The sequence below is a fragment of the Phasianus colchicus genome, chromosome 8 (assembly GCF_987193195.1).
Source record: "Phasianus colchicus chromosome 8, bPhaCol1.hap1.1, whole genome shotgun sequence".
Classification (NCBI taxonomy): Eukaryota; Metazoa; Chordata; class Aves; order Galliformes; family Phasianidae; genus Phasianus; species Phasianus colchicus.
The window spans coordinates 11,843,593-11,868,172 of record NC_143443.1 but is presented as its reverse complement, the minus strand read 5'-3'; positions in this window follow the sequence as shown (position 1 = coordinate 11,868,172).

The window sequence follows — 24,580 nt, the reverse complement described above, 5'->3', positions numbered from 1 at the left end:
CATCATCATCACTGTGATGACTTGCTATTAGTTCCACCGTCGGCAGGGCAGGGCAACGGAGTGGCATCCACATCCTGCATTCAGACCCCAGCCCTGTGTCCAGCCTCATGTCTTCTGCAATCTGCAAGGGTCATTTTGGAGCTTGTGCCATTTCATCTGGGTGACTGTGGGGCCACAAAGCTTTAGTGCAGGTCATCTTGGCTTCCCAGCACAGTTTCCATCAACCATAGTCGAGAGAGCAGGTTGGATGATTGGTTTGGCAGGCTTTGGATTTGAGTTTGGAAATAGGGTGCTAGTAAAGAAGTTTGTTCATGTTTTCCTCTCTTAAAAGTTCACAGTTAGTCATAGAATCAAGAATCACAGAATGGCCTGGGTTGAAAAGGACCACTACAATCATCTAGTATCAACCCCCCTGCTATGTGCAGGGTCACCAACCACTAGACCAGGCTGCCCAGAGACGCATGCAGCCTGGCCTTGAAGAATTAAAGAATTAAAGAGTTAAAGAATTGTTCAGATCATCTGAAACCACAAACTGTGTTTTGGGTAAAATGAAAGATTTTCGGTCAACTCAAAATGATTTTGTTGACTTCCAAATCATTGTTTTTGGGGTGTGATTTTTCAGCTGGACCAGCTAACCAGCAGATCTTTTATTCACACTGCTCTGCTAATGAGATCCTGAGGTCTGAAGAATATATACTGTATATTGACACCTTGCTCCTTTCTGGTGCTGATCCAAGCACTGTGAAAGCTGGTGGAAAAATGTTTTTAATGGGAACTAGCCAAGTCTCTGATGCCATGTTTTGGTTGGGCCTGCCAGAAGGACATAGGATCCTCTTGGATACATTGTCAACAGAGTCCTGTTTTGAAAGACACCAGCATCTCTTTGCTTCCCTCAGATATACCCTTACACAACCCTTAGCTAACACCAGTTCATTCCGTTAGGCTGCTAAGGGCTGCAAATTTCTGCCTGTTTATTACCAGGATGTTTTCATCTTGAAACATGTTCTGCTTTTGATGAGCTCTTCAAGGAATACTACTTCTGCAAATGTGGTGATGTATCACAAATCGCCCGGCTGCAGCGGGGTCAGGCATTGCCTGTCTCCTTGGCTACCCATGCCAGGCAAGGGGAGGAATCCTTCCACTGTCAGAAGTGTCCCTGCACCTTCAGATGCTCATGTTGCTTTCCTATGTAGCTGCCTGTCTGATTAGCAGCAAGGAAAAAACACCCTCAGAAGAAATCTAAGCATTCCTGTTCTTTGTCAAGGATGCAGTAGGAGGCTCAGAAAGGAGCAAGGATGGAGAAGGGTGAGTGCAGATGATGTTTGTTTCAGCAGGAAAAAGTTAGGCAAGGCTCAAATTGCCTTTTTTCCCACTAAAGGCATCCAGCTGCTGCCATGATTTCTGCTTTTAGGTTCAGATTGTTTGCAGCCTGCTCCCTGGAAGGGATCAATAGCCTCCTTTTCCTTGTGCTCCTTCCCCTCATGCTCTGCTCACTGGAGGGAGCAGATACTTGGCTCAGTGGTAACCCTCACCTGTTGTGCAAGCACTTGCATGGCAGCCTCTCAGGGTGCTAGGGCTGATTTTCCTTGTCTATTTTTTTGTGCCCCATCTGAAGATCGTTTCCACAATGTTCCATCAGCTCTAAGTAGATGCAGTCAACCTCCTGTGTCACCCCATATGATTCCTTCAAATTCATAAGTGAAGGGGTGGCTGACGGCTGCTTCAGGTGCAATACACAAAGGAGGAGGTCAGGCTGGGGGAACTGCGCAGGTGCCTCTGATCTCAGTAGTTCACAAATCAGCCCCTCTGCACCAACAGGTCAGGATTCACCCCATGGGCTGGGAGCCCTGTTGGAAAGCCTTTGAATGATCAAATGGTGGAAATACTGTGGCCCTGGTGTCCTAGCTGCTGTCAAAAAGGCATGGGGATGCAGAGCCCAGATTGGTGTGAAGAAGGATTTCTGCTGCAGAAGTGGAAGTGCTGTGTAACAGCAGCACTCAGTTCATTTGTCAGGCCCCTTTCTGCTTCTGCACTTAGGAAAGTGAAATAATAATTGGGAGCAAAGCTCAGGTTAATCTGTGCTGAGAACATGGCATTATTATAAGAAGGGGCATGGGGGGAAGCACACAGCTTTTGTGGCTCATTTTACTTTTTGGCTTTGCCTTTGACGGTCACTGGTATTGGAAAATAACCCTTGTCTGCAACTGGAGTGCAAAAATGTCTACAGGGCTGAGGTGCCACTGAGCCGTGGCACACTGCTTCCAGCCCAGGGATGCTGGTGGCTGTGCTCACACCCAGCTGACAGAGGGCTTCCCAGGTGCGGCTTAATGACCCATGGTGCCATAGGAACCCCCTGGAAGAATTATGAGGTCATAACTCACAGCTGCTGCAGACAGCTTCTCCATACTTAGGGGCACCTGTCAGGAATTTATCACTAATGTATTTTTATGCCAGGCCTTATCATAAGTGAAGAAAGGCTCCAGCTGTCTCTAGTGACTTTTTAATCATCCAAAGAAGTTCTACACCTGAGGTAACAAACACCCAGTCCTTTGGCTGGGGCTACTTTGCTTGATGTATTTAAGGGAGATGCTTGGCTTATTCTGCTGCATCTCACATCTTTTTGTAGGGAGGGGAGGAAATAAAAAAAAAAAAAAAAAAAAAAAAGCTAAGCCTGCACAGTGCATGCTGTAAAGCCTGCAGCACGGCAGCCTGCAAAATGGTATATGGCTCTTGCAGGTTCTTGAAGCCAAATGATAGGGAGGTAGAAGGGCATGCATGGGGTGGCAGTGGGACAAAAGGAGCAAGTTGTTTGGCAAGCCAGTTGATGTTATCTTTTTAACTTTCAGAGGAGGTTCTGCTGGGTCCTGCTCTTCCAGCAGTCATCCTGCAGCTCCTGGGAGCTCTCAGAGATCCTTGCACAGCCCAGCACCAGGTTAAACCCTGTTTTTCCTGGAAATGCCTCTGGATACATTTTACAGTTTAGTATTTGTCCTCTGAGAAGCATCTTCCTTTCATACTAAATGTGCACCTGTTATATGTGTGGCTAATTTTAAAATTTCTGGGGGAGGCTGGAGACTCTCCTTGTCTCGAGTGTGGAGGGATGCATGCCTGCAGCATCTCTCAGGCCTGGAAGCCCCCAGCACTGGGTGGGCTGTGTGGCTGCGTTTCCAGGCAAATGTGGTGGTGACAGGCCCATCTTCTCCTTCAAAGTGGACCAACACTCTTCGCTGTGCCATTGCACAACAAATCAGCGTATTGGTATTACCCTATGTGTGGAAAGCATTAAAGAAAAAGCATTGATAAAACTCCTGCAGGCTTTGTAGACGTTTGTCCACATTGGTGTCCTGCAGGGAAGCATGCAGGGTAAAATAATGCCCAGCTGGAGCTGGCTGCGGGATGCTCTTTCTTTTCCCAGCCTGAAGGAAGAGACTCAGGACATAAGGGTGCTCTATAGAGCATGCTCTCTCTGCCAAGGGAATTAAATATCTTAAAAAATATATATTTTTGTGTAACCTGTGGGTAAATGGAGAGAGAAAACCCACTCCGTGTGGTGCACTGGAAGTTTGGATGAGCAAACTTTCAGCTGTTCTTCCTAATGGCTCACAACAGGTGAGTCCAAGCATCCCTGTGATCATCACTCTGCTGCCATTCCCCCAGCCCAAAGGAGGGGAGATTTAGGTTAGATATTAGGGGGAAATTCTTCAATCAGAGGGCAGTGAGGCACTGGCACTGCTGCCCAGAGCTGCGGGTGCCCCATCCCTGCAGGTGCACAGTGCCACAGATAGGGCCCGGGGCAGCCAGCCCACGATAGGGGTTGGGGCTGGGTGGGCTTTGAGGTGCCTTCCAACCTAAACCATTCTGTGATTCTATTAAAAGAAGGCAGGAGGATTTGGGGCTGAGCTCCCTGTTGTTCTTCTCTGAACAACTGAATAAAGGGAACTACCTGGTAAAAATAGAGGAAGCATCCCCTGCCTGAGAGGAGGCAGAGACATAAAAACATCCCCCGTTGACAGCATGCTGAGTTATTGCAGCCCCTGAGCTGCTGGATGGGGCTGAGCACCGTGCAGTGAGGAAGTCAGTCATGGGGCTCTGGCAGAGCAGGATGGGGGAGCTGGAAGGGATGTGTGCTGTTGTCTGCTAAGCTCTGCGCTGTCAGCTCTTGCTGCTCTGAGAGTGTCTTGCAGCATCTGGTGTTGTTTCCTGCCATCAGCTGCGTGGCTCTATGATGTTCCCTGTGTTTGCTTTTCCTTTCTGGAGAAAGTTTCCATGCTTAAGGCTGCCAAAGACATCTTGAAGGCAAAAAGTTGAGCTCACCTGAAGGCTTAGAAACAGAATGGAGGAGCAGCATGAATTCACTCTTACAAAGCTTGTTTTGGGAGGGGTATAGACGCCTGTGGTGGTGCCATAAGGTGGTGGGGATGGGACAGGATTCCCTCCTGGGGCTGTTGGGATCTCGGAGTGTGCAATGCCACAAAGGCATGTGGAACCCAAACAGAGCCCAGGGCATGTGAATGCTGCTAACAGCACTTCCCCATGCTGAAGCCAAGAGATGACATTGCAGAAACAGTCTAGGTCAAAATAAATTGCTTTCTGGCATTCCGAGATTATCTAAGCCCTTCTTTTTCCCAGGATGAAAGGGAACAAAGGCTCTTCTCTGCTCCGGAAAGAGCTTAGGATACTACTTGTGTGAGCAACAAGAACTTATTAGGGGAGAGGGTAAACAAAGAGATTTGGGGTTAATTTGCTCAGGAGGGGGAGGAGGAAGAGCACGATGCTGTTCTTAAAGCCTGACACTTCTCCTGACAATAGCAGCAGGTTGCCAACTGAGCTGTGCAGGCAGCCCTGGCGCCTTTTCAGCCTATTGACGGGCAGCCCTTGGTGTTTCTCTAACTGCACATCGATTTCGCACAGACTCGCTTCCAGCTCAGACTGGATATCACAGAATCATCCTAGAATCATATAATCATTTGAGTTGGAAGGGACCCTTAAAGTACACATACATGGCAAAGAAAGGCGTGTTCCAGAGCAGCGTGCTGGGCATCTTCTGAAGTTCCCTAACATAGAATCATTAGGTAAAGGGAGAAAATCAAACATATATTTCTCAAGACCTTATGGACTTCACATACTTGAAAACGAGTGATAGTGCAAACTACTCTTTTCAAAATGCATATAGTTCCTCGTTATTGCTGTCTGCAGAGAGCCACTGTGTGAAAAGTTCTCGCTCTGAGCCTCCAGGGTGGGGGCTGAATAAAATGCCCCTTTTCTGCTTGAACTCACCTTTGTGAATGCTTCCTCCTGCCTGGAAAGAAAGGTCTTATGGCTTGTTAGAAAAACCCTTTCCTGACAGGTTGCTGCCCAGAGCAGCCCCAGGTTGCGTATGCTGGCCAGAGTGGGGCAGGTTTAACCTTTCACTGGAGGGGTATTTGTTGATCCCAGTAGAAATTATCTTTCTAACCCATGCAAAATTGAGAGCATCTAATTATCCATGGAAACAATTTGTTATAGAGAGGAAAAATCCCACGTGTCACTTTCTATTTTTTTACTTCCCCCCAGATTTTTAACAGCACTGTAGGGCTGTACATAGAATCACAGAAGGCTGGGCTGCAAGAGAACTTAGAGCCCAACCAGCCCCAACCCCTTGCAGTGGGCTGGTTGTCCTCACCAAGTCAAGCTGCCCAGGCCCCATCCATAGCAATGGGCACCTCCAGGGATGGGGCACCCATTGCTCTAGTGCCTTCTGACTCAAGGGTGTTCTTAGAAGAGAAGGTCCTGTTAATACCTTGGTTTTACAGAATCACAGAATCACAGAATTGGCAGGGTTGGAAGGGATCTCAAGGATCATGAATCTCCAACCCCCCTGCCACATGCAGGGCCACCAACCATTCCACCTAATGCTAGACCAGACTGCCCAGGGCCCCATCCAATCTGGCTTTGAACACCTCCAGGGACGGGGCATCCACAACCTCCCTGGGCAGCCTGTTCCAGTACCTCACCACTCTCTCCGTAAAGAATTTCCCCCTGACGTCCAACCTAAATCTCCCTTCCCTCAGCTTAAAACCATTTCCCCTTGTCCTGCTGTCACTCACCCTTTCAAAGAGTTGATTCCCCTCCTCTTTGTAGGCTCCAAAGTTTTAGGACTTACACATCCCTGTATACCTTGTTTAGTGGGCGTGCATCAATGAATTCCCACTGCTCAAACACAGAGCTGTGCTTTGCATGGCAGGAGTGTCCTGGCCATGGTTGCTCCTTGGGTGGGTTGTCCGGATACCACGTGTTGTTCCTTCAGATCCTCCATGGACAAGTGCTGCTCAGAACCTTTCAGTTCTGTTTAGTTATCAGTTTTTGATGAAGAATCAACTGAATGGGTGATTCCCAGATGCTGCTAGCCTGGGGGCTCAGGAGCTCCCACACTGGCAGAGGATGTGGGATGTGCAAGAGGAAGGGTTGGCTTCTCCTGTGCTGCTTTCTCGTGAAGTCCATCAGTGCCTGAGACAAAAACTTGCTGGGGAACAAGAGCTGAAAGTCACCTACCTGGGCTCCCAGAGCCTCCCCATTCCTATCCAGAATTAATAGAGAGAAAATTTCCCTGGAGAACATCAGTGTGGGCCAGAGAGCATTAAAATGGAACTTTCAGCCAACTAATAGCTGTAATTACAGCCCATCCTCTCCTATGTGGTGCTGACTTCCCCATGTAATTTTCTTTTAATTTTCTCTTAATAGGTACACGTGAGAGATGAGTGGTTCAATGTGCTTCTCATGCTTAATGTGAGGTTGGCTTCGTGTTAAGAAGCCTTATGGACACGTGGCCATGCTTCATCCATTTGGGCAGCCCAAGCAGTGGTGGGGAAATGCAGCCCTTCAAAGCATACACGTGTTGTAGGCACCAGTGCTGCTTCTTAGCTCTTCAGAGGATGCAGAAGGCTTACTGGGAATGGGAAAAATGCCCTGGTTGAATAGCAAAAGTAGGACAGACAGTAGGGCCAGCTGCTGGCTTGCATCAGGGACATGCTTTTCCTCCTCCTCCTCCCAGCTCTGCCCTGGGTGTTGGAGCATCCTCTATCCTCATTTACTTCCCCGGATCCAAAATACAAAGGTGGTATCATTTCCACCATCCAGAAGAGTCCTTTTAGGCCAGCTCTGACACATAAAGGAGTGCAGTCTTGCTCAGCCATGCTGTGCTGTACCAGTTCCAAGGAATAGAGGTGGGAAAAGGCAGAATTGGAGGCTTTCATAAGCATTAAATTAAAACAGTGCATAGAGTCTGTTTTGGTTCCTGGGCATGAATGTCATATCAATGCTCCACTCTGCCTGCTGCCTGATAACAGCAGTACCCACCGGGTAGGCTCAGCCTTTGGTGAGATATGCAACAAATAAAAAGCAGGAGCCCGGTAAATGCAATTTCAGGTGCCTCAGCCTCTCTAGTCACTCTGGCTCCCTGGCTGCCATGCAATTAATTCTGTAGAAGGATGCCTCCAAAATGTCTAATTGAGCTGCATTTCTATGGGAGTTGCAGGCGGTGGGAGCTGAGAGCTGCGATTGCTGCACACCCAGCAGGTCTGCACATACTTTGGGATGGGTCCTGCAGCTTGGTTGTCTTGGAGGTGACAGAAGGACCGAGATCAAGGCAGCAAAAATGCACCAGGAAGCCAAAGGGAGGTGAAGGACGTTTCTGGGGACATCCCTTTGGGGCAGATGAGTGAGGCTATGCAGATGCTGTCTTCCCATTGACTCTCTGTGTGCTCAGCCCCTTGGAGTTGTGAGTCCTGAGCCCAACAGGAGCAGGGAAGCACAGGTTGGATGCAGTCCCTTCTCCTGAGCAAGATGCAGAGTTCAGTGAACCACCTGAAGCTTCCTCTACCCTGGCACCCTGCACAGAGCATCCCTCTCAACACACTTGTGAAGTAATTAGATAACTGCTGCGAACAAATATGTGTGCTTAATAAGCATGCTAATTGGTATTGACCAATGTGTGGCATGTTCTTTGTCAAGTGCCAATTAGAAGTGCCTAAGCAGTGCTGGAGAAGCGAGCGGACGGTGATTAGACCTCAGATAGGTATGTGTGCACTGCTAGAGAACCAGAAGGAGAACCACCTGGCAGAGCAGCCAAAAACCCTATTCCCACCCAAAAACAGGAGCAGGCACCGTGCAGCTCATAACCTGCTGCCCATGTCTGCAGGTGTTCAACTGCAGGGTGTCCAGCTCCTCAAATCTGATTTTTGCTGTGTGCCTGTAGCAGTCTCCCTGGATACTCTCACTCGCCTGGATTGCTTTATTTATTGCCATCATTAATTAATTTTATTTTGGGCAGGAAGGACAAATCCTCCGAGACCGTCTGCGTGCTAGAGACCATTACTGCATTGGTGTCTGAAAGCTTTGGTGCACAAAAACCCCTGGCTGCTGTCAGCCCTGCACGATTAATTAACCTGCACCACTTGGAACTGCAGGGCGGTATGTCTGTATCCCACTTGGGGCTGGCTCTGGTCCCTGTGCATTGGGGTACAGGGACCACAAAGCTGTACCAGATGTACAGTGTCTTCCCAAAATGGGCACCATGGGGATGGCGTGAAGATGTGTGCCACCCCTGTGCAACTCCTCGAGGTAGACCTGAGGCTGAATTGGGTCTCTGCTGCCTTTCTTTATTGTAGTAGTGCCACATCTCCACAGCTCTGCAACACCTGCAGGGATGGTGACTCCTCCATCCAACCTGAATGCTGCCCTGGTGCTGTGAGGCCACTCAATGGGTTTGCAGCCAATTCAGGTCACCTTCAGGTGTGTGCTTCCTCACTCCCCACCCATTGCTCGAGGTGTGTGGTGCCTCAGAGCATCACTTATCACTGTGATTGCTACCTTTCTCCCTGGGATATGCAGCAAGGGAGGACAGAAGCCCCAACAAATGAGGCAGAGCAGTTTATTTGACCCCAGATGAAAGAACAAACAGAGTTTGTCTTGTGGTCAGGGTGACACTTTGCCACAGAAGGAGAGCAGGGAGAAGTTAATTAAACTTTAAAGAAGCCATTTATTAGAGGAGGAAAGTAAGGCGTGCTTTTTCTCCAATACTGGAGTAAAGCTCATTACAGAGGGAAACCGTTCTTCAGCAGTTAATAAACTTACCTTCCACCACCTAGCTTTGAGGAATGGTTAATGGAGTGTCCATAGCTCATTTTAATGTGCAGTTTTTCAAGATTCTCATAGCCCATTGGCTGCAAGAGTTTAGAAAACAGCTGTCTGAAAATGAGGGGGAGATCCCCACGGAGGATGCTCCCTGAAGAAGAGGCTCACATGCTTGCTGACACCCTGTGCATCTATCTGGCTGCATCCCCCCAGACTGGGAGAGCAGAGTGATGGCCCGGTGACTGAATGGCTCTGCAGCTCGTGTGCTGTCCCAGCCTCATGCTACCCATGTGCTCATCTGTCACTGAAATCCTTTTTTCGTCTGGTGGAAGCCCAAGGGGCTCTGCACTGGCACCTTGCTGCTTGGCACCTTGGGAAGGGTCCTGGATTCTGGTCTGGGAAATGAAATAACAGCATTTGATGGCAATGCTGAGTTAATACCAAAAAGATGAAAATACAGCCAGCCTCCGAGAATGGGAAGAGGACCTTATGATACTTAGTGAGCGGATAATAAAACGGCAGATGAAATTCAAGGCTGCTAAATGAAAAACAATGCACAGGGGAAAAATCAGTCTAACTTTGCACGCAGAGCGATGGGCTCTGAACTAGATGTTACTGCTTGGAGAGAGAGCTGAGAGTCATGCTACAGACATCTATCACAGTGACAGTTCACGCTCCACGGTCGTCAAAAACCCCGCAAATAAGATGATGGGAGTTACAGGGAGCTAAGGGAGGGTGAAATGGGGAACGTTGCTCTGCTGCCTAATGAGTGGCTGGTGTACCCCTCCTTGAGCAATCTGTGAGCAGCTCTGGACCTCCCATCCTCAGGAATGGAGGGAAGAAGCTGAGAAAATTATCCACTGCAGACAGAGATTGATGGAAGGAGGGATGGGTATGAAATCACATAGAGTACCATGGAGCTGAACTGGTGCTGATTGCTTGGCTGAAGTACGGGGCATAAGGACCATCAGAGAAGCTACCAGGAGCCAAGAGAAGTGGAGACTTTCTCCAATGCAGTACAGCTCTGAGCTGGGAGGGGACACGTCAGAGCCCAGCCACATCCAGCTGCCAGAAATACCTGTGCGATGGCCCCTTTATGGCTGGGCAGACAGGCAGAAATTCACTGCCACCACTTACCCAAGAATAATGAAACATTTCCTGAGACAGCAATAAATCTCCTGCCATGACAACACTTACAGCACCTCTTCGATCCTGGAAAAAGGTTTTAAAACTCAGCAAAGTGGGAGTTTTTAGTGCCTCCGTGCTTTCTCCCAGCCATAATAGCAGGTTTGGGAGTGAGCAGTGCTGTATGGCCCAAAGATGGGACCGAGGTTTGAAGGCAGGGCAGCTCCATGTCTATGAGCACAAATCAAAGCCCCAGGTTGGAACATTTCCTGTGTGTGGGGCTGCAATGGGCACAAGTCATCCCAGTGAAGCCTGAATAATGGGGATCCAAAAAGCCATCACTTACTGATGCTGAGCAGTGTTGAGCTGGGAGGATGGCCAGAAGAGAGAAACCCAGTCAAAGCCAGAGAAATTCTACCACCTCCAAGTCAGGGACAGCTATCCTGGAAAGAAGTGCTCTTTGCAGTCCTGAGCACAGAGGGAAAAGGAGGAGTTTGGTGGAGGAAGAAAGCTGATGCTGGAAAAAGGCATGGGGAAGTGATAGGTCTTTAAAACCCAGCCAGTGAACCAGTCTAGTTGTGGTGGTCAATTTAAAAGGCATCAGCAGAAATGAAGTGGGTTTCGATCTCTAGCTGCTTGGGGATACCTGACTGGGAAGATGAAACCGGAGGTGATGGAAGTACTGGAAGCGTGGCAGAGGGCTGCTCAAACAGCTGGCTGATGAATAGCAGAGCATCACAACACACTGATGCCCAGCAAACCCTAGACCATAATGGTTCTGTCCCTGTTTCTACTCTCCCTCCCTTCTTCCTTTCTCTTTCCCTCCTTCCCCAGACACCCTAACAGCTATGGGCAGCACAAAAAGATGGGTGGGTGCAAGGGAGGAGAAGGAGACATCAGGTGGCAGCAATCAACAGAAAAGATCGACTTAATGTGATCAGCCCTCATGTTGTTCTTATCAGCATCTTGGGAGTGTGCTTGATCTAATTAAATCCTTTGGTCTCTAAAGCACCCAGCTGAGGTCTGCATCCCATCAGCAGTTGCTGGCAGCATTGCTTGCAGGTCCGGGCAGGCAGGGAAACTTGAAGTTCCCCACATCATTACTCTTGTCCAGGTATACTTCTATTAACTTTTTTTTAGCTGGCTTGGCTCCTCTTGGGTGGAGAGCAAAGGGTTGGTGGGTGTCAGTAACTTAGGAATGAGGGCTCTGAATGTTGTTGTGCTATCATTTTGTTTGTTTTACAGTGTAGTTCTGTTGAGGTTATAGAGGAAGGAATGGTTATTTTAGAAGAGGTCTTAATCCCACTTTGGAAACAGTGTCCTCTTTTGCAAGACACCGTCATCTTTCCAAACCCTCATGTGTGCTGAAGGCATCCAAACACAATGGATTCCTGCTGGCTAGAGCTAAGCAGGGTCTCCCTGCTGCTGCACAGGCATGGATTTGCTGGCTTGCAGGGAAAGCATTTCCTTCAATTTCCACCCTGGCTTGCTAGGTCTTTAAAGCAAGGCAGGAAGAAAGGTAGAGCTCAATTTATGCTTTTGGTATCACTCAGCAGTTTATATGCTTTTGGTAAAGCTGTGATTGTTATCAAAGCTATTGAAATCTCCAGAGTCTGAAAATCAAGGTGAAAGCTCACTTTCATGGATTATTTCCAGTCACTTTTCTTCTGCCTCTGCTAAAAATAACACAGGAATGGCTTTCTTAGAGCTTTCCTATTCCCTTCTGGCTAGAACAGAGAAGGTCAGGAGCCTGAAAGTGAAGAAATAGTGGGGGGAAGGAGTTGTAGCGACTGGATGAAATTGCTTGCTGTTTTCCCTCTGATCTGAACGTGGTTAACTTTCCACTGCCTCCCTGCTGCTCGTTCCTATTCCTAAGGCTCTTTGTTTTCCAGGCTCAGTGCACAGAACATCTTGGGTGTCCAGCAGTGCAAACTTCAGCCAATGCGACAGCGAAAGTTGGACGTTTCAGTCCTTCTGAAGCAGAAAGCTCACATCTTTATCCATTTCCATATGAAAGATCATTAGTGACATACCCAAAGCTAGAGGTGGTTTTGACAACATGATCCTCTTCGTTCTAGTTCCCTGATCCAAGACCTCAGGGCAACATGGAGTCACAGCCTTGGTGCTGGAATACATCTGATTCATGGTGAGACTTCCAAGCATTAGCCATTGCATAGATTCATTGGATCATAGTGTCATAAAGGTTGGAAGAGACCTCTCGGATAGTCAAGTCCGACCACCAGCCCATCCCCACCTGCCTGCTGGGCCATGTTCCTGAGAGGCAGGTTGCTTCTAGCTCTTTTGGCAATGTAAAGCTCTTGATGTTCTCTGGCTTGCTAAGCTTATACAGGTTTTTTGTAAGAAAAGTAGAATCTTTTTTTTTTTTTTTTTTTTTTGATGCTGTATTGCATTTCTTGTGTTACAATAGCTTTTCCTTGCCGTAGCCATGGGTTTTGTTAATTACTGGCTTGGTGTCTAAATTTGACTCTGAATTGTTGTATCTTCATTGTCTGAAGTGTTTCCACATGATCTAACATGAGATAACTGTTCCACATGAGATAACTGGCTGTTATCTCAGAGTGCATGTATAGTCAGGAGAGAACTCATTTAGGGCACAGGGAAACAGCAAAATAATAGTTTCTTCCCAGAAAGAAAAAAAAAAAAAAAAAAAAAAAAGCCTTGTGCTAACCACAAGTGGGAAGGCATTGCAGATGAATAACACAGATTTTACCCTGCTACAGAACCAAGTCAACTTCAAGATTTTCAGTTACAATGTTTTCAAGCAAGGGAATAATGCTGTTTGTCTCAGTTGTTCATTAGTGGTATTAATAATGATTGATCATCTTGTGTCCTTTCCTATCTATAAATTTGCACCACTTTCAACATCCTTCCTTAAAAAGTGATGTCTCGCCCAGTATGACTTAGGGGAAAGGGCGTTTTTGCACCAGGGGTGGCTGCTCTTGGCATCTGCCACCCCAAGGGCTCAGCTCCACATTGTGCAGTCCCCATGGCTTGCTGTGTGAGCCCTAACCCAGTGCAGGGTTGCCAGCCCGAAGATGTTAGAAGTGCCTGTGGGCTTTCCGCCATCCAAATGACCACTTGGAAGCAGTGCCAGGAATGGTGGCCAGACAGGGCAGCTCCAGGGCTGTGTTAGCTGTCTCCTCCTGGGTCGCTTAAGGAATTAATAATGCAGTTATTGAAATGCATTGTAGATTCCTTTGCTACAGTTTGAGCTGTACCCACGCAGTGTTTCCAAAGAAGGGAGCCAGACAGGCACCTGCAGAAGACATGGGCAGTGATGGAGTGAACGGGTGGACCATGTTCCCTTGTTCCCTGATATTTATAGAAGTTTAGTACAGGGAGAAGTTATATCTGAGAGCCCTTGAGCAGCGTTCAGAGCAGCATTGATCAGACCTTGTCTGGCCCTGATAGTGATGGGGCTCCTCCACTTTCGGTTGGGTTGCAATGAGGAGATATAAGCTTGGGGTGTACAGGGAGGACATCAGGTAGGCACTGAAATGATCAGTGTTGTCTTAAGATACTGTGATTTGGCTCACGCTTAGAGCAAGAAAAATATTGTTGCAATGGGTTTTTAATGTCATCCTGGCATGAAGGATGGTCCCATCACGGCAAGCCACCTGGGCAGCCTGGCTCCTTCTCTTCTCTGTAACAACATGCTGTAGATGTATTGTGAACCCAGGGCCCAGTTCACATTTACATGCTTAAATCTCAAGCGTGTAAAGCAATCCATAGATGTCAATGGGATCATCATAGGCTGGGAATTAACGATGGCCTTAAGTGGGTTTTCAGCCTGAGATCCATTCATCACTGCTAAGTGGTCACCAAGCAGCTCATGGGCACTCCGTGAGCCCAGCCTTCTCAAGTGGTCACTCCAACTGCTTATTATTCCTCCTCGCTCGCCTGTGACTGATCACCCAGATTATCCTCTGTTGTTTCTGGACTCTGATTAGATTCCTGCAATTTTTGAGGGAAGTGGGATAATAAATAACAAGCCATGAGAAGTGAATATCAAGTGCCTCTGTTTGCGCAGAAGGGCCCTTTCTCTTTTTTTTTTTTTTTTTTTTTTGCATGTGGAAATGAGGATTTGTCCACTGTCCCTCTCTCCAGCCCCATGTTTTTATGAGTTTAGGTGCATTTCCCCCTGCAGCAGCCCAGCTCTCACAGAATCAAGTGCAGCCTGCATTAGCCAGGAGGGCTGGCAGCGTTTGACCCACTCTGAATCCTTTGAGAAACCTTTAAGAGAAGGGAAAAACAAAGTACAAAACTGACAAACTGATGTTTTTTGTTCCAGAAACTTTCTGCCACCAATTAAACACAGAATTGAATATGGCCAGCCAGGTAGAAAAATGAAATAAGGAGCACGTCTGCTTGATGTTGCTGCTTTCTTCTGCATTTTTCTTGCGGTGCAGGCGGACTGCCAGCACTGATGTGTTGCTGGCTGTGTCAGCAAGGGTCAGGAATGCTTTTTTTCAGCTGGAGCTCTCTGCTTCCGTCAGCCACTCGGCCACGGTCACCTCCCCGTGTCACCTCTCTGCAATGTCCTTTGAAGGCCAAGCATCACCTTCTCAAAAGCAAACACAAAGTGAGGTCTGCTCCACAGCTCTGTTGTAACTGACAGGGACACACACCCCCTTCTCTTCCCACCACAAATCCCTTCTCTGCATGCATGGGAAAGGCATTTTCCCTTCAATTTTCCTTCTCTAAGCCAGGAGGAGCGTGGCCATCTGCAGCCATCAGGGCTGGGATTACCATCCAGGTTTTGGTCTGGCTGTGGGCAGAGGTGCCACATGAAAGCAGTTTTGCAGGACTGAGGTGTTGGCATTGCTCCCTGAAAGCCAAACCCCATCTCCTGTCTGTGCCCTACCAGCAGTGAGTTACAGTGCTGGTGTGATGCTTCTTGGTGCTCCTTCGCTCAAGGCTCTGTGTCTGTGCTCAGTTCTGCCCCTTGAGCTCCATTTTGGGTGTTCTACAAAGTTCTGCTCCGCGCTGGAGAAGGACACCAGAACTCCGCACCTGGGGAGGGGCTCATCCTGGGAGCGTGGGTGTCTGTGTGCAAGGAGAGGAGACGGTCTGGTTCCAGCAAGGAAATCGATATTGAATGCGTGCTGCCTTCCTTTTTTTGGTCCATGGCCAGGAAACAAGAGACAGATCACTTTTTTTAAGGGCAAAGAAGGCAACGTAGAAGTAATATTGGCTACTGCCGGTGTTAGAGAGAGCTGTCCCTTGGAGATGCTGGCTCAGATGGTGCTTTCTCCCTGTCCACAGATGAGAACAACTTCAGAACTTAAGCCCAACACATAATGGCAGAGAGGGAAATGTTTAATTGTCCTGGCTCTGCTGCAGGCTGATAAGCCCACATTGATTTTCTGTAGTGAAGTCTCCAGAGTGTACGTGTTGCTGTGTGTGCATGTGCGTGCGCAAATATCTCCTGCTCCCTTGGTATTCCTGATCTCCCCATTGCATAGTGAGAGCTTGATGCTTTCTCCAGAAAGCGGCCATTTACTTCTCAATTATGGGTGGTTTTGCTTGCTGCTTTGTTTTCTTTCCTTTTCGCCCCCTTTTCACCCTTTCCACTTTCTGCACCAATCTGGGGAGGGCTCTCAGGACAGGTGGCCCTTCAACAACACGTGTCCCTCAGCATGAGGTGCACTGCGGAGGTCACACACTCTCCAGTCCGGGCCATCAGTCCCTATTTCTGCTCAGAAATGCAAACAGATGGAACAGTGCCAGAAAACCTCAGGTCCCAGTTGAGTTGTTCTCAGTGGCTTGAGCAATTTTGCACTGGAAAAGTGTAGAAAAATGTTCGGTTAACTTTTTATCTATTTATTTTGAGGGCTTATTGGAAAGAAACACAGCAATAAGAGGTGCTCCAGCAAGCTTTATAGCTCATCTCTGAATCCTACGAGCTCTGGAAATTTAGGATATCTAGCTGGAAGCTGGCTGCTTATCTCACATGTGCCTCCCAAACCAATGAGGTGTTCCCAGTGTTAATTATGAAGCACCGGTCTGTATGCATTGATGGAGAAATGTCCAGAGGAGCTGAAGAGAGGATGAGTGGTGTTCAGGTGGAAAAAAATAAATAGGGGAACTCTGACCTCCCTGGAGATGTAATAGGCTTAGTGGGCCCGCCTGACACATGTCGGATAAAATAAAATAAACAAGTAACCCCCCCAACGCCGTTTGTAAGGAGATTAGCGCAAACACAGTGAAATTTCTCCAGGGACCAGTGTGGCTGAGGCTGTAGCCTGCAGCTTGCCAGTCCTTATCAGGTCTGTGCGTTCTCATCGTCCCCCCCAGGGCTGTGCTAGGGACACATCTGTGGGGCTGCTCTGTGGTCACTGCGTGGCGGTCCACATCTCCTCGCCAGTAGCTCGCCCACTGGAAGTAATGTGACGTGACGGTCTCGTTTGCCATCTTCCCCTCTGGGAAGAGGACCAGTCCCTGGGCTGTGGATTATCCTCTGGCTTATTACAACATTGTTCTGAAACAAATCCCACGAGCTTCTGCTTCTAATTGCTTTCCCATACGTGTAGGTGATCATCTGGTTGTGCCAAGTGGGTTATGTCCAGTGCAGATCCTCAGCCAAGCTTGAAGTGATGGCATCAAGTGGGGAGCGAGGATGGAAGAAGCCACCTCATACCTTAGTGCTTTTGAAAGGCTTTGGATGTGTTTGTTTTGTTTGTTTTGTTTTAATGAGAAAAGTCTTAGGTTCAAATGTCATATGGAGGAGATAAGAGGATGCACTCTCCTTTGCAATGCTGAAAACAGGGTGAGTCTACAATAAAGGCACTGAGGCACTGCACAGGCTGCCCAGAAAGGCGGTCCATCTGCCTTGATAGCACCCAAGATCAGGCTGGATGGGGCTCTGAGCTCCTGATGGAGCTGTAGGGGTCCCTGTTCATTGCAGGGGAGTTGGACCAGATGGCCTTTAAGGGTCCCTTCCAACTCTAATGATTCTATGATGTCCAGTCTGTAACTGGGGACATTCGGTGACTTCTCTGGAGGTGCTCCTCAAGGGGCTCATGGCACAGGTGGAGGACATGGCTGTCAGTTGTCTTGGAGATCTGTGGCAATGTTTGTGAGGTGTCTGATGAGCAGCCTGGGATATCTGGAGTATTCATGGTGTATATGGAAAGAACACTTGTGGTACTGGGGAAGCTCAGGTGAATTTTGTGATATTTTAGTATTCAAGTCCAGAAAAAAATCTGGAGAAAAGCAGCTGGGCTGCTCGTCCCTGTTACAAAGGGACACACTTCCATCAATAACTCTTTAACAAGAGCCTTGGGGCTGGACTTCATTTCTGCAGAGCGGGTTTTTGTTTAATAAAAAATGCCATGCATACAAATGAAAAGATACACTGCATTCACTTCTCCTACCTGACATTTATGATTGCTTCACCTGCCTTGAAATAGGAGCATTTACTTGGCCAACAGGCATTACAAGGGCCCACCTCCAAGTAACTACAGGGAGGACAGGAGCACCTTGCTGTGATGAACACTTATTCCCACCAGAAACCAATGTTTCCAAAGGGAGTTGGTTTAAGAATCATCATAGGATCATTAGAGTTGCAAGGGACCCTTAAAGGCCATCTGGTCCAACTCCTCTGCAATGGACAGGGATACCTACAGCTCCATCAGGAGCTCAGAGCCTTGTCCAGCCTGACCTTGGGTGTCTCCAGGGCTGGGGTATCACCACCTTTCTGGGCAATCTGTGCCAGTGCCTCACTGCACTTATGGTTGGAGTTTGGAGAAAGTTCCTGTGTCCTGGTAGTCCTTGTCTCCTAGTATGTCCTCCTGTAGTTGGGATGCTTCAGTACATCTACATGTGCTGGGATTTGGGTTAAGATCTTGGAGGTGAGTGGGGTATCCCTCTTTGCTTAATGCTGCTGGTGTTGTTACTGTAAAAAGCTTGGTCCGATGATTTGCTCTCAGGGAGTTGCTTTTTTTAATTAATCCCCCCAAAAAGAGTGAGAACCTGCTGGGACCCTGCTGTGTCTGACACCTTCATCCTCCTGCTGCTTGGCCAGCCTGTCTGGTAAGCATGGTTGATGCCTCTGTCTCAAGGTGTGATGGATAATTAGTGCTCGCCTGCTGCCAGGTGCTGGGTACTGAGCACATCCTTTGCTGCCCAGCACTGCTCCAGCAGCCAACCCTTCCTGGCGAATAGGTTCCCTCTCTGTGTGTGTGATGTGTTTCTCTCTTTGAAGCTGCTTGCTCAGCCCATTTTGTTGGCATGTTTGCTCTGGTTCCCTGACCTGCGCTCACAGCTCAGCATCCTCCCACTCTCTCCTTTGCCCCCACATCTCTGGGAGCCTGCAATATTTGAACAAGAACTCAATTAATTTTCATTGTCAGTGCCTGTAATTAAATGTGAGGAATGTGTTTTCCTGCATTTCTCCCCAGTTTCTCTTCCTCATCTTGCTCCCATCTCCCTGCTCCGCTCCCTCTCTCCTATCGCATTGGGTCTTGCAGATTTTGGAAATTCAGAACCATCTGCTTCATGCCGATGGGAAGATACCGTATCGCAAGCAAGGCAGGCAGGGCCTCAGAGCCGTGGCGTTAATTAATGGTAATCCCTTAATCACAGGGTTACGCCAGAGACCTTATTGTCCAGTTTGTCCTCTCCTGAGCGACGTCAGACCCATAACAGCAAAATGGACTGCCCGGCACCCAGTAAGGCACCAGAGATGATTTTGCCTCTATTAAGTGTATTTGAATAACTAGGTATTATTATGCGTTTTCCCCCCTCTCTTTCTATTATGGCTGCCACGATCCGGAGAAATCACCCTAGCTGCAAACACAAACAAAATATTCTGAAACTTGGTGGTAGAGTTTGCTGGGTGTGTTTCCTTCCCTCCTGCCCTTCCCCCTGGCATCCACATTTTTATTCAGAGAGGAGGCTGAGTGCTGAAAAGCCCCATTTCACTTGGACAACTTATCATGTTTGATCTGGAATTGTCCTGAACGCTTTCATCCAGTCGATCAAAACAGTTTGGCTCTCAGCTACTCAACAGAAAAAATCTTTTTTTTTTTTTTTTTTTTTTTTTTACATTTTGTGTATGTCTGTTCTTCAACAGCATCAAGTAGTAACTGGGGAAAACATCAAGACCACATAACTCCCACAGAAAATTGCATTTTGATGAAAAAAGCCTTTTTTTTTCCTCGACTGGTAGTCTGAATTAAAGTCTATTGAGTAGTCCTGCCTCTGGTGTCTGTGTTTCCTTCCAGGGAAGCACCTGTGCTCATATACCACAATTGGGCTACAGGCATTAAGGTCACCACAACCCAACACCATCCTTCCCCTCCTGTTTCCTCTCAGCACACACTGAGCTTTCAAAATCACCAACCCAACAGGAATGGCAATGCTTTGATGGCCTACATTTCATCTGAGTCACTTCTGTTGTGCCTTTCTTCCCATTAATGTGCTCCATTTGTGTTACGTTGCCTGGCTTTGCATTTCCCATTGTGGCTCAGCCTTGGGCTGAGGCCAGCACGAAGAACATCCGAGCTCCAGAAGGAGCCTGTTGGTGTCTTCTGCTGGCTGGTCTCCAGGGGAGGATGTTACTCCTGGATCACATTGACCCAGATATTCAGAAGGCCAGGAGATCTGCCTAGCATGGATCCTCACAGAGGAGATGTTGGCTGGAAGCATCTTGCTCTGCGTGTAGCAACAGCTGTAACCCCTCATGTGGAAGGGAAAATAGTGGAGGAGCAGAGGTGCTTTGGTATGTGCTGATGCAGCATGTGTAGTAGCCATGATGTGGATAAAACCTCAACTTAGTTTTGTATTACTTTGGATGGGTGAACTGGAAAGGGAAAGAAATGAAAGAGGAGTCACAGATGCATAAAAATTAGAGATGGAAAGGACCTGGGTCACCCACTCAATACTTTCCTGCCGCAGGATGATTGTTCCTGGACGGAAAGCTCTGTTCAGAGTTATGGCTGGGAATACATTAACCTTTAAAACAATAGCATTAGAATGTTACTTATTTTCTTTAACCTAGGTGCTACATTCCTGGTAAATGTGAAGCGTAGTTGTGTCTGAGCAGTGCTCCCCCAGGAGGAGTTCTGGGGGCTTTTCTGGGGCAGGAGAGCTGAGCCTGCTGTGGCTCAGGTGAAAGCAGCATGAAGCTGGAGCAAAGCTGGCCAGCTGTGCTGCATCCTTCCCTACCAGTCCTGTTCTCTGTTCTACCCATAGCAGCCACACCTTGAGCTGCAGAACAACTCATCATGGTACAAGGAGAGGAGAAGTGTTGCTGTGTAGACACACTTGTCTTTCTAACCTCCTGTGTACAGTGGCTAAGTGATGCTCTGAAGCTGAATTGCAGGGGTCCTGGATGATTTTATCTCCTGCTTCTCTGTTGTTTCCTGGAGGGGAATGACAGGATCATCTCTTCTTGTTTCAAAGCAGAACGTAAAATATCAAGGGGATGCATCTCCTTGAGTTTTGTCAGTGCCCAGGAAGGCGCTTCAATAGCAGTGATTTGCCTATGGCTTTCAAAGTAACACTCTTAAATTTCTATCAGAGTTTCTGCCTGTGCTTCACGTGCAAGGAAATGGGAACACTGAATGAGAGGAGCTCTGTCTGGTGCCTTATCTACAAACATTGCTGCCCTTCCTCACCCCAGCCGCTGACTTTAGGGGCTGAGATGGAAGTGACCCTACTATTGTTGGTTCTTACATGTTACTTTGTTGCCAGTATTTTTTTGCTTCCCATTTGGACTGTTGTCTGCTGCTTTTCCAAGCTGTTCAGCAAGATGCAACACAAAGACACAGAGAGATGTATTGTTATTATTGGTGGTTGTTGTTCCTAAGCCTTTATTGATTTTTATGAAAGAAATAATAACAATGTGCAGGAGGTGTCCAGCTAACAAAAGAGGTCCTGCGGTACTCATCTTGAATTAAATATATAGAAGCAGAATCCAACTGGGATATTGACAGGCAAATACAAAGTGTTGCAATTCAGTGCAGTGCTGGAGTGAAAGTGGGACTTTGCCTTGCTGCAGCCCACCTTGGAGAGGAGAGGCAGCGTTGTCCTTCCCCACAGCTTGGCAAGAAACACATCCAGAATGCCTTCACCCAAGGCCAGAAATAAGCGTGTCATCAGTAGGAGGGAGCTGGCACTGGACACCCATTTTGCCATAATCTGTGGGGAACTGAGATGCCTCCATTGAAGGAGGAGTGGGATTTGAGCCCATCCCTTTGTAATGCAAAATGGTAACTCAGTCAAACTGTTGTATTTGGACTTGACGTGGGTGAGCAGATTGGTTTCTCCAGACCGTTTCTGATGGTCGTTTTTTGCTTGACTGGGTTTTTGGTGTACATCAGCTCAGCACAAAGGAAAGAAAGCAAAGCCTGTTCCTCGTGGTTGGTCTTCTTACCAGCTTCAGTCAACTCAATGGGTTGATGTGCCCCAAGTGGGGAAGGATGTAAGGAATGCTCTGACATGGCAACCACCCTGACCTTCATCCCCTTAATTCATTTCTAACAGGGGTCTGCAAAGGTTCGCTCTCCCTTCTCTACCCTTAATTTTGCATTTTCTCCTGTGTGGATGTAAGCACACAGGAGATAGAGCATTTGCTGTGGTTCCTCCTTGGGAGCAGGAGTGTCCTGAAATGACCCAAAATGTCACTGTGTTCCTCATGGGTCTGTTGCCTGATTCTGTCTTTAGCAAGACTGAGAAACTCACACAAGGTTCAGGTAATCCTGTAATGTCAGAATTTGTCTCTCCCTTGACTTTACAAGGAATTCCTGAGCATAATATTGAATCACAACCATATCGCTGCTCTTAAATCATTTCCTCTAGCAAAACATCACTCCGTAGAGGAAGTCCTTTCAGTGGAGACAAAAATGAAAGCATTTATCGGTTTGAAAAGATCCCTCTGTGTGCCAGAATCAGTGAGAGAGAATGGAAGTGTTAGTGCCTCTGGCGATGCCGTCGCGAGGCTGTTTGTCATCCCAGCACAAGAAGAAGCTGAGCACACACAAATATTAAACTAATATTTTTGGTGCTTGGTGAGTTTTGATCATCAGTTCCTGGTGCCTGAGGCAGCAAACGGGAATGAGGTGCAGTATCCTTAAGCTTTGTATCCATGACTGAATTGACACTCTTTTTATATTAGTATAAAAGGAGTACATAGAAGTATGTATGACTCTTATTATTGGTATTTATCTCTAGTGTGAGAGAGATGCTAATGACAGCTGGTAGCAGTACCCACCCAAGACTGCGTAGTGAGAAAGTAGAAGAGCACAATAAACCAGCTTTGGTCCTCGAGATGCTGCCTACATTGAAGAGATGATGTGGCAATTTTCTGCTCAAACATGAATGGAGAGACAGCTGAGGTCACATGGGAATCCTCATCTTCCAGACCTTCCCGTTTCAGTGTCAAAATCCTTCTTATGTAGGTATATGACAAAAAAAAAAAAAAAAAAACAAAAAAAACACTGAAGAAACCGAAGCTGGTTAATCCTCAGAATGTCAAGGCTAGAGCTGAGACTTCTACCCAAAATGGGATGGAAGCCTGTCCTCCCTCTAGACCTGCTCTCAATTAGTGCCCTCAGACTTGAGTTGGAGGAGGCAGGGCATTTTTCTTGGATGGAGGAAAAGGAAAATAACAGAGGCTGTCAACCCCATGACCCTCCTGAACAGCCGAGACCACCCCTCGTGCTCCAAATAGCCACGCTGTGGGCTGAGGTGTACTTTGTGGAGAGCGTAACAATTATGTGGGCTTTTTCAGTATCCGGGAGCAGCGTGAGCTGTTATTTTCTTGAGAGAGTGGGGAAGAGGCTGAGAGGTACAGGAGGTTACAGGCAGTATCTCAAGGAAACTGCAGTTAACCCAAAGTTAAATTTAACTCCTTGAGAATGTTGGGAGCCCAAGTTGAGTGTTGCGTATGGAGGGGAGGACATGAGAATGGGCACCCTCCCAGCTCAGTGCATATGGCTCTGTGGAGGAAGCTTCTGCAGAGTCAAGCAAGTTCTCAAGGTACTTCGTATGTGGAGCCTGGGACAGAAATGAGCTGAATGATAAGGAGGAAAAGGGATGAGAAGTTCTGTCTCTGCCTCTCTTCTAGCCATCTTTGAGGGTGACTCATCCTCCCCAAATTCCTGGCAGTTTCAGTGACCAGCAGCTCTATCTTGCCTTGCTGACTCATAACTGCTGGAAGCTTCTCTGGGTTCAGAATTGGAAAATGTATTGCCTTGGCTTTGATCTCACATGAAGTTGTTTTATGGGGGCAAGGAGCAGCCCAATAGAGGGAGGGACAGTAGTAAGAAAAGCTGCAAGGAAGGTGAGATAAAGGTGAAGAAAAAGGAGGTAAAATCCAAGAAAGAAAATGCATATTTGAATTTTGAGTGACAGGGGAAAGTATTTAGCTGATCTGAAGCCAAACAAACGAACAGCTTGATGAATGATGCAAACCTAAGCACTGTGGTTGATTTTTTTTTATTTTATTGCAGCTGTGATATTAGTAATAAAATTAATACCAGTAGTTAGCTAGGCCTAATAACTGTACAGATTGGATTGGATTAGATTGATATTACTTCTAATAATCTGCTATTGTTGCTATTGCATGGTAGGAAGAGAGATACAGTGCCTTTTCATTAAAACAAGGTCCCAGAACTTTTGTTCAATCATAGACGTAGCCAGAGATGACTAGTGTGTACCCCAGCAATTAAATCTGTCCTGAAGGCTATTTCTAAATGAAAAGAAAAAGAATCCGTTGCTTTCTTGAAGCTGTTTCTGGAATAATTAAATGGGATAACTCAAAGGTCATAACACAAATGCTTTCTCTGTCATTGGGTGAGTTTGCTGTACTGACCTTGACTCTTGTTGACTTGTGCATGTGTTCCCAAGCTACTAGCCCAGAGAAACCAGCTATATGCTCATAGCAGGTAGCATCCAGGGGGCTGGGTGGGGACAGGCCCTGCATTGTGACAGTGAGGAGAGGGGACCTGGGGAGGATCTGGTTGAGTTGTCAGGGAAGTGCTGCCCTTATGGCGCCACTGGGGAGCATACAATGGGAGCTGCTGGTTCGGGGAGGCAGCAGTTGGAGCAGCAGGGCAGTTTCCTGCCCTGAGAGTATCCAGGGACTGTGGAGAGTCCTGGGGAATGCTTCCTGTTGGAAGATCACTGCAAAAAAAAACACCAAACAACCCAAGCCATGCTGCCACCCTTCATGCTTCTAAATGCCAGCAGCTTCAGTTTTGGACCATGCAAAAGCTACTGAATGGATTCTGAAGTTCTGACGTAGGGTTTCCTGCTGGAACATCCCCAGAGCCCTCTGGGTGCTCCTGCTGGGAGCCACGCATGGAAGTGCTGCCTT